This window comes from Pteropus vampyrus, unplaced genomic scaffold (genome assembly GCF_000151845.1).
Source record: "Pteropus vampyrus isolate Shadow unplaced genomic scaffold, Pvam_2.0 Scaffold19, whole genome shotgun sequence".
NCBI lineage: Eukaryota > Metazoa > Chordata > Mammalia > Chiroptera > Pteropodidae > Pteropus > Pteropus vampyrus.
This window is the reverse complement of record NW_011888800.1, coordinates 3,353,948-3,366,447: the sequence shown is the minus strand read 5'-3', so window position 1 is coordinate 3,366,447 and position 12,500 is coordinate 3,353,948. Positions and strand designations below refer to the sequence as shown.

At 34.1% G+C, this 12,500-nt stretch overlaps 1 protein-coding gene across 4 annotated transcripts in view; it reads right to left on the bottom strand.

The window, feature by feature from the left end:
• CUNH15orf41 (chromosome unknown C15orf41 homolog) overlaps positions 1-12,500 on the bottom strand; it is a 207,290-nt gene that overhangs the window by 130,647 nt on the left and 64,143 nt on the right. The gene's annotated exons all lie outside the window — the stretch shown is intronic.

Here is a 12,500-nt window from a genome sequence, read left to right as displayed (position 1 = left end):
ACGTACTTTTTTGCACACAACTCATTGAACTGCAAAGATGCTCATATATCAAACTTCATCTTAGATGGAGATAATGCACGATGGTAAAGCTGATTTTCCATGATGAATCTCAGAGCATATAAATTGGCTAATATCTGAAAACATTTACAGATACTAGAGGAATTGACTACTTGTAGGACATGATGAATGGGCCTTTCAAACACCCGGAGACAGCTCTGCAAATCTCCCCGGCTGCTAAAGCCCTCATTTGATTTTCCAATTTACTCCTCTTAAATTTATCTTCCCACTAAAAATAAAAAGTGCTGATATTTTTCCCCAGTGCCATCCCGGAGAAGATGACTCCAAAGGGTTACTCTGGCAGAACTAATCTGCTTACACCTGCTCTTCCTCACCTGACAGAGCCGAGGCCTTCTAATGCCTTTTCGTCTGATCATTAAACTGAACCGAATATGCCTTCAGCTCCACGTGAAAGAGAGTAATTAGTATACTTGTCAAGCCAGGTACAGCCCTGCTTACCCTGCTTTTTTTCCCTCCAGCAGCTAATGAACTGCTCCCATCTCATTATTCAAAAATAAAAAGGCACTTAGTATACTATGAACTGATTTCCCTTGCCTTTTTTTTTTTAAGAAGTAACAAGATTCGGCGCTGATCAACCCTACCATTAAGTGACAAAGTGATAAATATCCTTCTTGATTGCTAAAAAGTTAGCCACTAGGTAGTCTGAATGCTACTAAACTATTTTATGAGGTAACTTGGAGTGCTCTGCCATGTGTAATTGAATTTAAGACGCCCCACAAAATTAATTAAATTCATTATTCTCTGCCTTTATGTATACAGGTGTTCAGCATCTTCACGCTGTTCTCTTTCTCCCAGTAGCACTTGTCACCTTAATATTCTATATTATTTGCTTATGTCATGTTTATAGTTGGCTTTCACTATTAGGATGTAAGCTCCTGGAGGACAGGAATTTTTCTCTATTTCTTTGTTTTCCTGATATCTCCCAAGGGAGAATGAATGAAAAAAGTAAATTCATATTGATACATATATATCACCCTTGAAATTACAATGAAAATGTGGAACTATTCTAAAGGTCCAAAATTTCAAAACTTTTTCTTTTGAATTAAATAAAAATGGGGATAAAAGGAAAGATGCACAGAGAAATAGAGCACCAAAGAGAAACAGTATTTCAAAAATTTAAAATTTAAATTAATAAAATTTAACATGCCATTTTTTTAATGCCAAAAAGAAGTTAACTTTTTGAATGTTTCAGAATTCTGTGTACTCTATTTCAATTCCTGGGGGGAAAAAAATACCAATATTGCCAAGGTCAAACCAATTTAAAAACACCAAAATCCATAAAATGATAAAGCATTTAAAATAGGTCACACTATTATCCCTTAGGAGAAAACAAGGATGATATCTCCTAAATTTCTCCTAGACCCGAAGATAATTCCTCATTGCTTACATAAGTGTAAGCTTTGCACAAGACACTAGCCTCAGTTTTTAGAGGTGGTATAAACACATCCGTCATAGGTACAAAAATTTTGGAAGAAACCAGATAATATGTTTGCTGATTAACAATTCTGCTCTAAATTGAGGATGTGTTTGTGTGAGGATCTTATCTCCCACAGTAGAGCATAAGTCTCTTGAGGGAAGATACCCAACTTAGGCAGATGACCCAGTCAGTATTCCAGAGTGGAAAGCACATGTTATATGAGAGAGAGAGAGATAAAGAGAGAAACAGGGAGAAACACACACACACACACACACACACACACACACACACACACACACACACTCACACTATGTCAGAATGTCTGATCAAAAAATAACGAAATTTAAAAACAAAACCTGCCCCTTTGCTTCCCATTTGTTGACCACATTTCCCCAATCCTTTTGCCTTTTATATTTCTGCTGAAGGTATGGTTTTCTACTTTCCAATCAGAAAGCCAAGCAAGCAGCCCCAGACAAAGAACATCACAGAGGCCAGTGCTGACTCAAAAGAACATGCAACAGATGAATGGTTTTGTGAACAGTGCAGTCTATTTCCTTCATCTCCAGAGACAGAAAGATTTCGTCCCTGCTGCTGAAAATCTAAACTGATGCAAGTGAATAGACAAAATACCATTTAAAGAAATGTTCTTAAATAAGTTATACTTTTCTTTACCAAATGTTCCTCAATAGTCTGAAAACTCAACAGCAACAGCTACAATGGAAATGCAGAAAACCAAGATGGAAACAAAAAGTAATTCAAAAGTAAGTCCAATAAACAGGCCATATAGAACACTCTGCTTACCCAATGCCTTGTAGACAAAGGTATTTACTTGCTGACCAGCATTTTTGATAAATTTATGGAAAGAGTGGTGAGTGAAGTATGGGAAAAAAACAAAATCGGGTCCAGGTTTTAAAACAATTCACATTTATTTTAATTTCTTCATTTCAAAAAATACTGCCCCCAATAATCAAAACTAGTTGATTTGCAAAAGTAAAAAGATGTTTATTAATAAATGTAATAGATTTGTGAAAATTTAGCCCGAAGAAAATAATTTTGATGCTTATTATAGCCTTGACAGGCCTCTTTTTATGAAGAAGACTATGTAACCAAAGAGAATTTATCAGTCATTCTGCAGAGGGCTTTACTTAGGACTGATATTAGATAACTTCATCACTGAGATGAATGACAGACAAGAATATATGTCTACTCAGTTTATGGGTAATAGAGAGAGGAGAATAGAGGAGGGATGGAATTACAAGAAAAGATTAGAATGGGTGGCACAAATTTAACTTCTGAATCTAAATAAAAGGTGTCTAGTGAAATTATAACCCAAATTATAAAATAAATATATACACATCCATTTGTATAAATATGTATAAATGACTGAATAAATGAAAAAATAGAAAGAAGAGACAAAACTTCCTTACAGAAAAATTCCCAAATAACATATCTAGATACTTTAGATACACTTCCTTCTAGGAGATAGAGTTTAATTTTCCTCCTAAATTTCAGTGTGGCTAGATTTAGTGACTCTTTTCCAAAGAACAGAGTATGGGAAGGGAAAAATAGCAGCTTTACAGTGGAGAAATCTGGCAAGCACTACCTTAACCAGAGATTAAGGTTAACATAACCTGTGAGTAGTTATGTTGATATCATGGACCCCCGATATTATATGATGATAAGGAAACTTCACCTCAGTGGTATTCTTTTCAAAAACCTAAAATCCCAGCCTAACCGTAAGAAAAACATCAGACAAACCCAAATGAGACATGTTATACAGAATACCTGATCAATATTCCTCCAAAACCTTCATAGTCATTAAACACAAGGAAAGACTAAGTAACTATCACACAGCAGAGAAATTTAGAAAACATGACAACTAAATTCAATGAGAGATTCTGGACTGGATCCTGGACGAAAAAAAGGCCATTAATGGAAAAAGTGGCAAAATTCAAATAAAATCAAGAGCTTGGTTAATAGTAATGTACCAATTACTTAATAATTATTTGCCTTAGTGTTGATAAATGTACCATATTAATGTTAAATTGTAACATTAGGGGTAATGAAAACTGAATGACAGGTATAGGAAGAACTCTGTAGATTTTCTGTAAATCTAAAATTATCCCAATAAAAATTTATTTAAAAATGTAAAAACTTTAAAAAAAAAAAAGTAAAAACTTTGTTCTGGACTTGCTACCCCCAGAAATGGCCTCATGAGAAATTTAATCCTTCCATTAACTACCAAAAAAACAACTCCTGTTGCTTTTGAAAGAGTACTAGCTAAAAAAAAAAAAAAAAAAAAAAAAAAATCCCTGAAGTATAAAATGGAATTATGAGTAATTGTAGCAAAAAAAAAAAAAGCTATAAATTTCCATAGTACATACATAAATAGGTAGACCAAATACTGCTGTTGTTTTGTTATTATGAGATAAAATAAATTAGTAAAAAAAATCAGAAAACTGAGTCCATCCTCCCATTCTATGTAGCTTTGATAACACAATAATTAATTTCTTCTCATAAAGTGTATCATAAGAAGTATTTCAAGAGGTTTCAGGATTCCCGAAATTATCCGAGAATTCGATTTTCAAGAGTAATTAAGAAGGGTAAATTAATTCTTTCATATGTTTCAAATAACGATTTATTGGAATACTACTGCTCATCACTACAAAAATCACTATCATCTGAGTGTCTATTATGTACCAAACACTATGCTAGGTAATTTACAAAACCATCTTTAATCTACATAACACTGAAAACTAGATGTTATTATCCATTTTTAAAGAAGAGCAAACTATGGCTCCTGAAGAAGTTATCCAAAGTAAAAGCTAGTATAGGATCGACTAGTATGGAATTCCAACTCAACAGGTGAAAAAAAAATGCACAAATTATAATAGAAGAAATTTAAGTAGAAAGGAGATAAAATTCTAACATCGAGAGGCTAAGCACTTGGGCAATGTCTAAACAATGCTGTTCATTAAATAAGGGAAAGAAGCCTCTGAAATTGGAACACCTGGGTCTCTTGATTTGTTCATTGCTTTTGTTCACTCCTTTGTGCATCTCAGGCACATAATGAGGGTAAGCAGTGGAGCAGAGAGGCATGGGTGATTTGAGTTCAAGTCCCAGCTCTCGCCCTTTCTAACTGTGTGACTAGACTGGGCATTCACCCTGAACTTCTGTTTGTCATACATAAAACTGCAAAATAACATTTGCCTTATCTCTTTTAAAAAGTTGTTGTATAGATATGGGTGGAAAGAGGGAAGGGGATTAAGAAGTATAAATTTCCAGTTATAAAATAAGTCACAGGAATGTAATGTACAGCATAATGAATAGAGTCAAGAACATCATAATAGCTATCTATGGTGATAGTTACTAGATTTATTGTGGTGATCACTTTGTAAGGTACATAAATGTTTTAACACTATGTTGTACACCTAAAACTAATATAATATATGCCAAATATAATTAAAAATAAAAAAGTTTAAAATAAATTTTAAAAAAGTTGTATTGGTCAAATAAAACATATCAAAACTTTTTTAAACAATAAAGTTTTATTCAAATGTTTTATGGGTATCTACAAAATTTCTTAATATCTTCTCAATCTTAGATCATAAGTAAATGATAGATACATTATCAACAAAATATGTAATTCAAGTTAACTAATATTTATGGATGTGAGACTCGGGGATGAACCGAGGCAAGGAACACAGTCCACCATTTTGTATTAGTTATATAAAATCTCTCCTTAGACTGAAAGACAAAGATGAGAAGTTGGAGGTTGAATGGCTTAGTGAAGAAGACAAATAATTTACCTACACACACTATTCAGTTTTAGCAAGAGTAATTTGGCAATCTCTATTAAAATACAAAGCTTAACTTGCGTACAACAATGTCACAGATCAACCATGATCCAAAAGACCAAGGCATGGGACCTGAATGAAGTAGAAGTTATCTTCCACCAGCAAAGGAAATCTACTCAAAATGTTACATTTCATGTCCTTACAAAGCAAAAGAAAGTAGCTCATATTGTCTGTGTCTTTTTATGTGATTAATGAATAAATACTATTCATATTTTCTAAGAATGTGGTTCATCAAGTTTCTCAAGCAAAAATATTTACTCTAAAAAAAGAGTTACTTACAAAATAAAGCAGGAAAAAAAAATGTTACAATTATTTCTTTCTTAAACATATTAGCATCTTTTCATGAATTAGGAGAAAGTGGAATTCCTAAATTCTCAAACCATGACGTAATATTGGTTTTATTGATTCTCTGTACAATTTGTGGGAGTACCCAATCATTATTTTGACAGTTTTATCATAAGGTAATAGACTTCCTTTTAGATAATTGCAGTTACCACATTCAATTTCAACCTTCCATAGGATTTTTTCTTAGATACAGCTTTACTGTCAGTCCTAGATCACATTACTTTCTTTTTATAGCTATACACACAAAGCATTTTAGGCGTTACACCTAATTATGTCAGCACAATAACAATTTAAAAGCTCATCATTAAGAAGTAAAGGTTAAGTACTTATATGTTAAGACTCCTTTTTATAAAGACATATAGTGCTATATGACATAAGTAAATGAATTACAGAAGCACTTAAAAGTCTGAGAGTTACAGAAAATAAGACCTCTTTTCGGATAAACTGGGAAATTTGATGAGCTTGTATCTCGGCAATAACATTTATGAACTACAAGGCTGACTTATAAGCTTTCTGGCTCATGAAAACTATTCAACCATACAAGTTTCACAACACAGAGTTGTGTGGCAAAATAATTTTTCTCCTACGGAGGCAGTTTAGTTAATTGTTAAGAGCATGGGCTCTAGAATCATATTGTGGCTACTTATTGGACCTGGGGCATGTCACTTAAGATCTCTCTGCCTTGATTTCCTCAACTGTAAATAGGGATATTAATACAACTTGTTTCATAAAGTTGTTCTGAGCATTAAATATCCAAGTCTGTAAAGCTCTTAAAGTACCTGGCATATACTATGTGTTATATAAACACCAGATATTATTATTTTTGCTTACTTGAATTACCTTAAGGAGCTAATAATTAAATAAAGACATAAAGAAAGATCAAAACAGAAAGGTGATCTAAAATAGTAGATAAGGAGGCAGAAGTACAATGGGAGCCAAGAGATGAGGTACTAGTGGATGAGGGAGTATGGGGCATTCCAATTCCAGAAGAAAAAGCAAATTTAAAGTTCAGAAGTTCTTTGTCGAAAGAATGAATTAGGCTAAAAGGAACTCTTAAAGACTGATGCCAAAACTGGTATCCAAGGCTTAAAAGTAAATGGGAGAAAACAGGACAGGATTCAACGAGAGGCACAACAATTAAGAACACTATTCGGACAACCATGCAGTCTCCTAATGGGTGTGTATGTGTATGGGTGGGTTGATGGCAGGTGTTGGCAAGGATGGGGTCAGATAATGGCCAGTAGACAGTGGAAGAGAGCAACTGCAAAGAGTCCAGGCTTAGTGGCAACTGAGCTTTTAACCCCTCTGGAAAAACAAGCCACGATAATTCTCAATTTAGTACAGTTCATCATTTGGGGAGAAGGAAATCACTTGATTTTCCACTCCATAATTTCCACATTCCACTTCATAATTATAAATTATTAGAGATAATGATGGTGTCTTAATAGGCTCAGGCAAAAATTCTGCCCCTCCCCCAGTCAATTTACCTGATTTAAAAATATGTAAAATAAGACGTAGCTCTGTAATTAAAAGGGGGAAACTATGCAATATAATTTGACATCCAAATTAACTACATCTCTCAAGATAAACAAAAAGTGTTTCTAGTAAGTGATCATGTTTGTAAAGGAGAAAAACAAAGCAACATGGTCTGCAATAAATATTCTGGAATGATCAAAAATGCCAATAATCAATATCTCCTATCAGACTACAAAATAAATATTGACCAACAAAGAGTTTTTCTTATGTATCAATCTATGTAAATAAAGTATTTTTTTAAGTTCTAAGAAGATTCTACTTTATGGCAAAATTTTAAAATCATTGTCCTTAAAGAGAAAAAAACATTACATGCAATCAGGGGCATATCAGAAAATTTAGCATATTTAAGCACTCTATACATACGAACCAATTTTTACTTCCAGATCCTTCTTGAGACAAAAGTTCAGGGGGAGGAGGGAAGAGGGGCAGTGGTGAGGATTATTTCTGTCAAAATCAAGCGACAACTTGTCATCAGTTCCTGGTTACTCTCTCAGGTTGTGAATCAATCCTGCAATATCTTTGGTTCTTCTCCAACTACGATCTCACCATCTTCCCCTTCTGCCCCTAACAACCTGTTCGCTGATCAATTTGTTTTTTGTATCTTAAAAATTTCCTCCCAAGTTGTTGAGAAAAATTTAAGGCGAGGAATATTAATCAGTAAAAGTCTTCTATAGTTAGTGGAATTTAGAAGAAGTTCAGTAAGATATCAACATTAATAGCCAAGGTAGGTTATTTTTTAATTTCAAGTAACCATCCTCTGCTTATCCCCACGATCATGGATAATAGAAAGTTTAGTAAATGTCACTGTATATTAAGCATAGTTGGAATCTAATTTCCAATTCTGAGCTTCTTGAATGACAAAAGCTTTCAGTACAATCATTATCATTAATATTTATCATGCAATGAACGTGCTCCTGTACTTTTGTAAACTAGCGAAAATAAGTCATTTTCTCACTCCACCAGTTGTAAAAAGCAAGCCTATAAATAGATACAAGAAAATGCCCACCCATACATACAATTTTTATTAACAAAAGCTGAGGATCCAAAATAACCTCAAATTCCTACCCCTGGGATTTCACCTGAATTGTCTAGACTAGCAAGCTCCAAGGATAGAACAGGACACAATTGCGCTTTCAAGAAATGGAAAACATCAAATGATGTAGAAACTTGGAAATCTTTTCATTAAGACTTAAAATGTTTTAAAATTATGTAAAAGGTGGAAAGCAACCCATGTGTAATGTGTAAGAAAATCATATTTGACATTAAATAAATGTGTAATTAATAAACAAGAGGTTTGTAAAGAGTTGGAAACATTCCCCTCTATACTGAGCCAGAGATGCTCCACGCATTCACTTCCTCTCAATGAGGCACTTACTCCTGGAAGGCGCATTAATTCTTTACATTCAGTTTACCATCATTTAGGGGGCAGAAAAATATAGGGTACTATGCAAATATAAGGTCAAGCATTCATAATTTTAAGAGTTAAATAATTAATTGAATGATTAAGAATCAAATGAGGATTCCCATGTAGAACGAGGAGTGCCTCCTTGCATTTGAAGAGTCTTGGAAAGAACATTCCATCTATGCATGGCTCAAATCTACACTATGCTTCTGAGGAGCCCCAAATTTCCAACTTCACAGAAGCATTCTAGAAGACGTGCTCTGGAACCTCCATTACATAGCCCAAACTGAATTTAATTGTTTTCCTTCTCCAATTCAAAGCAACTCTTATTTATATTATTATGAGCTACCCCAGTTTGAAATTTCAGATTCATCCTCCTTTCACTTCCTCATCACTAGTATCTAGTAAGTTGCTATGTCCTATAGACTTTACTTCCTCTTTCACTTCTGTTGCAGATACTAATTCAGATTTGTTTTAAATTTTCTAAGAATAATGTAATAGTTCATCAATTGTTCTCACTACATCTATTACTTCAATCCATTCTGCATAGTGAGTGTTGCAATGTTATCCTCAATCTTTGTTCTTAACTGCTATTATAACACACAGCTCTGTATCATGATCCATTATAAAGTGTATGCAAGTTATTTATAGCTAACACTAAGTAAATTTGTGAGTACTTTTTTCTAAATACATGAAAATTGATTTAGCTATTACTTTAATAATATTACTCATCTTTGTTTTCCAGTATGCTTTCTTGAGCGGAAGAGAGGGGGGTGGAGTTACAGAAAAGTGCTACAAATTATGTAGAATCCTGGTTACCCCTAGGTAAATGATATCCTTCACATCTGTGCTGTTGAAAAGCACTGCTATTTAAAATAATCAGTTGCTTCCTACTGGTTCTTAAGCAGATCGCATGCTTTTCCATTTTCCTTCCTTGGTTCACATAGCTCTCTGTCTTCGATTGTCTTCTCCTACAGCCATACTTCCTCAGTCCATAAAGCCTCCTCTAATTCTACAAATCAGAATATATCTTTCCACCGATTCCTTCCAACATGTTTTCACCTCTAAAAACACATATAGAAGGATAATTATTATGTGTGTGCTTCACATATCCCACTAAGCTGTGACTTCTTCAGTGGAAAGTCTATGAATTTTATTCTTCTTTGCATCTACTGCAATACATAATGTAGCACTCAGGATACAGTCAGCAACTCAAATAGCTCTTGACAAACTGCAGAAGAATAATAAACATGAATTTCAAAGGAATCGATATTCCCGTATTGTTAGTAAGAAACTACTCAAAGTCTAATCAGATCCGAAATCCTACTGGATGCTCTCTCACACTTTCTTCTATTAAATCTAGAGTTTTAAAGATGATTATACTATGTACTGATGGCCTAGCACAGTGCCTAAAGCTCTAAACCAGTTTGTTTCAAAACTGAAGTTAAGGTCATTCAAAAAGTGAGAACAAAAAATTAGTAATCCCGTTCGATTAAACATAATTTCACTTGAGGGAGAGAAGGAATTACACACATGTTAGGTAGAAGAGCACATCCCCTTAAGGAAATTAAGTAAATTGCTATTCTACAAAACATTCACCTTCACTACAAATTTCATTCAATTATATTATTCATTTTAAAAGAATATTAGTATTCGCAGTGGGCTATCCCACAGCCAGGCAGAATATACTGCTATATGGAAGAAAGAAAGAAAGAAAAAAAGCTATGTAAAATCTTTAGGAAATAAATAAAACCACCAGTTTTTAATATGGATAGAGGTATGTTCCCAATGGTTCTTCAGACATTTTAATCTGCCTCATATTCAGACTCAAGGACAGTCAATATGCTTAATTTATAATTTTATTATAATACTAGCTTCCCCATTAATAAGATCTTTTACAAATTATAGCTAATTGATTTTCATGAAAAAAACTATGAACATTTAGATAATCTCCTACCAATTAAGGATATTTCCAGTTTCATATCTACTCCAGTTAGAAAAATCTTTATTAACAGAGTTATCTATAACATGATTCTTAGTAGAAAGTCACATTTCTTAGAGTGACACTCGTTTCTTCATACACTCACTCACACATTTAATACTTGAGACTTAACAGGGAGTGGTGTGTGTGCTAAAATTGGGGAGCACTGAACAACACACACAAAAAAACAAAATCTCTAGCCTTCTTACAAAAGTTAAGATGGTATAAGGTGAGATCCCAGGGGTAGATTATAAAACATAAAACTAAAATTCAGGCTTCCATAGGAACTCGGTAGTCTGTAACTGGTCATCATTTTCCAACGATTCTCCCTGTTGGTGCAATTAAAAAACATGACATAAAATAGGAAAAAATGTATATCGATATTTAAAGAGTTTGCTCAAAATATAAGGATTTTCTCTTTTAAAATAACAGACCCAAATGTAATCTACCTACTACTCATCACTAATCAAAATGCTGTTGGTAACATTGTACGTTTAAAAGAAAGACTTCTGAGTGGGGTAGGGCTCAATTACCTGAACTGATGACAAAATAGTAAAGAGCTCTCCATCTCCTGTTTTTTCCCAGGTCTGAAATGTGACATGAAAATCTGCAATCCTATTCTGACAGCATTTCCCCAACAGGTATTTTAACTGATACTTTATTTACTGTAATGCAGTAAAAGGATCTTGACGAGGAAGCCTTGATTTCGAGCACTGCCATTCACTACCATGCCCTTTACCATCCTTTCCATTTACAGTTTCTTAGAGTCTCAGTTTCCTCACCTGTAAATTGGCCTCCTATGACTCACCTACCTCGCTGGGTTATTTTGAGGCCATGGAAAACCATAGAAATGCTAACAATTTCCCCTCAGAACAACCCAACTTCAAATTCCCTTCAGATTTCATGAAGAGAAGGTAATGGCACGATGTGAGTAAACTTCCCTATACTGCCTAATTCAAGAGGAAGAAAAATAACGCAATTCTATTGAACAGACTTAATTTGGAATCTGGGCTCTAGGGTTTGCTTTATGTATAATAATTACAGGACCATAGCCAAGTCACTTATGCTCCCTGAAACTCAGTCTCTATAATGTCTACCGTATCAATATATTAGATTTGTTGTGAGGGTAAGCAACAGTACAGCATAAAAGTACTCTAAAAGACTCTAAAACATGATTTAACCAGGAGCAGTAACAAAGTCAGTACAACAAAATCGTTCTCAAAGTGCTGCTAGAGTTTCTTGTTAACTACTGAGGAACTGTGCAGAATGTACATATCATATTCTAAAAACTACCCCCCCAGAAATCCCAACAGTACTTCTTAAGAGGAGATAGTATTAAAGTATATGTTACTAAAATCTATTTAAAGTAACAAAGTATATGTTACTAAAATTATGTGTCCCATTCTATTAGCCATACCTTTTTATGGAAAGAAAAACAATTTAAAACTTAGTATTGATCTAGTGAAAGTAATAGTACACATGTAGTACTCTCCACTCCCAAAGGAATCGAACTTTTCCCCCAATTTCTAATTTTAAAGGAAAAAATTAAAAATACAAACCAAGACTGACTGAGACTTGCAGCTCATTAAAGCTGAGGTGATTTCCCCTATATAGAATTCTATTGATCTCCATAGTCCACACTAGACAAAAAGTGTGGTCAGGGAGGGGGATGATGGATGCCTCTGCCAATAGCACTGAACAAACCTGTTAGCTAATTGCTACCAAAGACAATTATCCCCGCATTGTTTCATAATGGAAACACATTACAAAACTCTAATATACACACAGGGAAATTTGATGATTTGACTGCGGAGCCATGTGCATTGAATTTCATTGCCAAAGGCCAGCCAGGTCGCTGCTGTGAAGGGGAACAAAGTGTCAGAA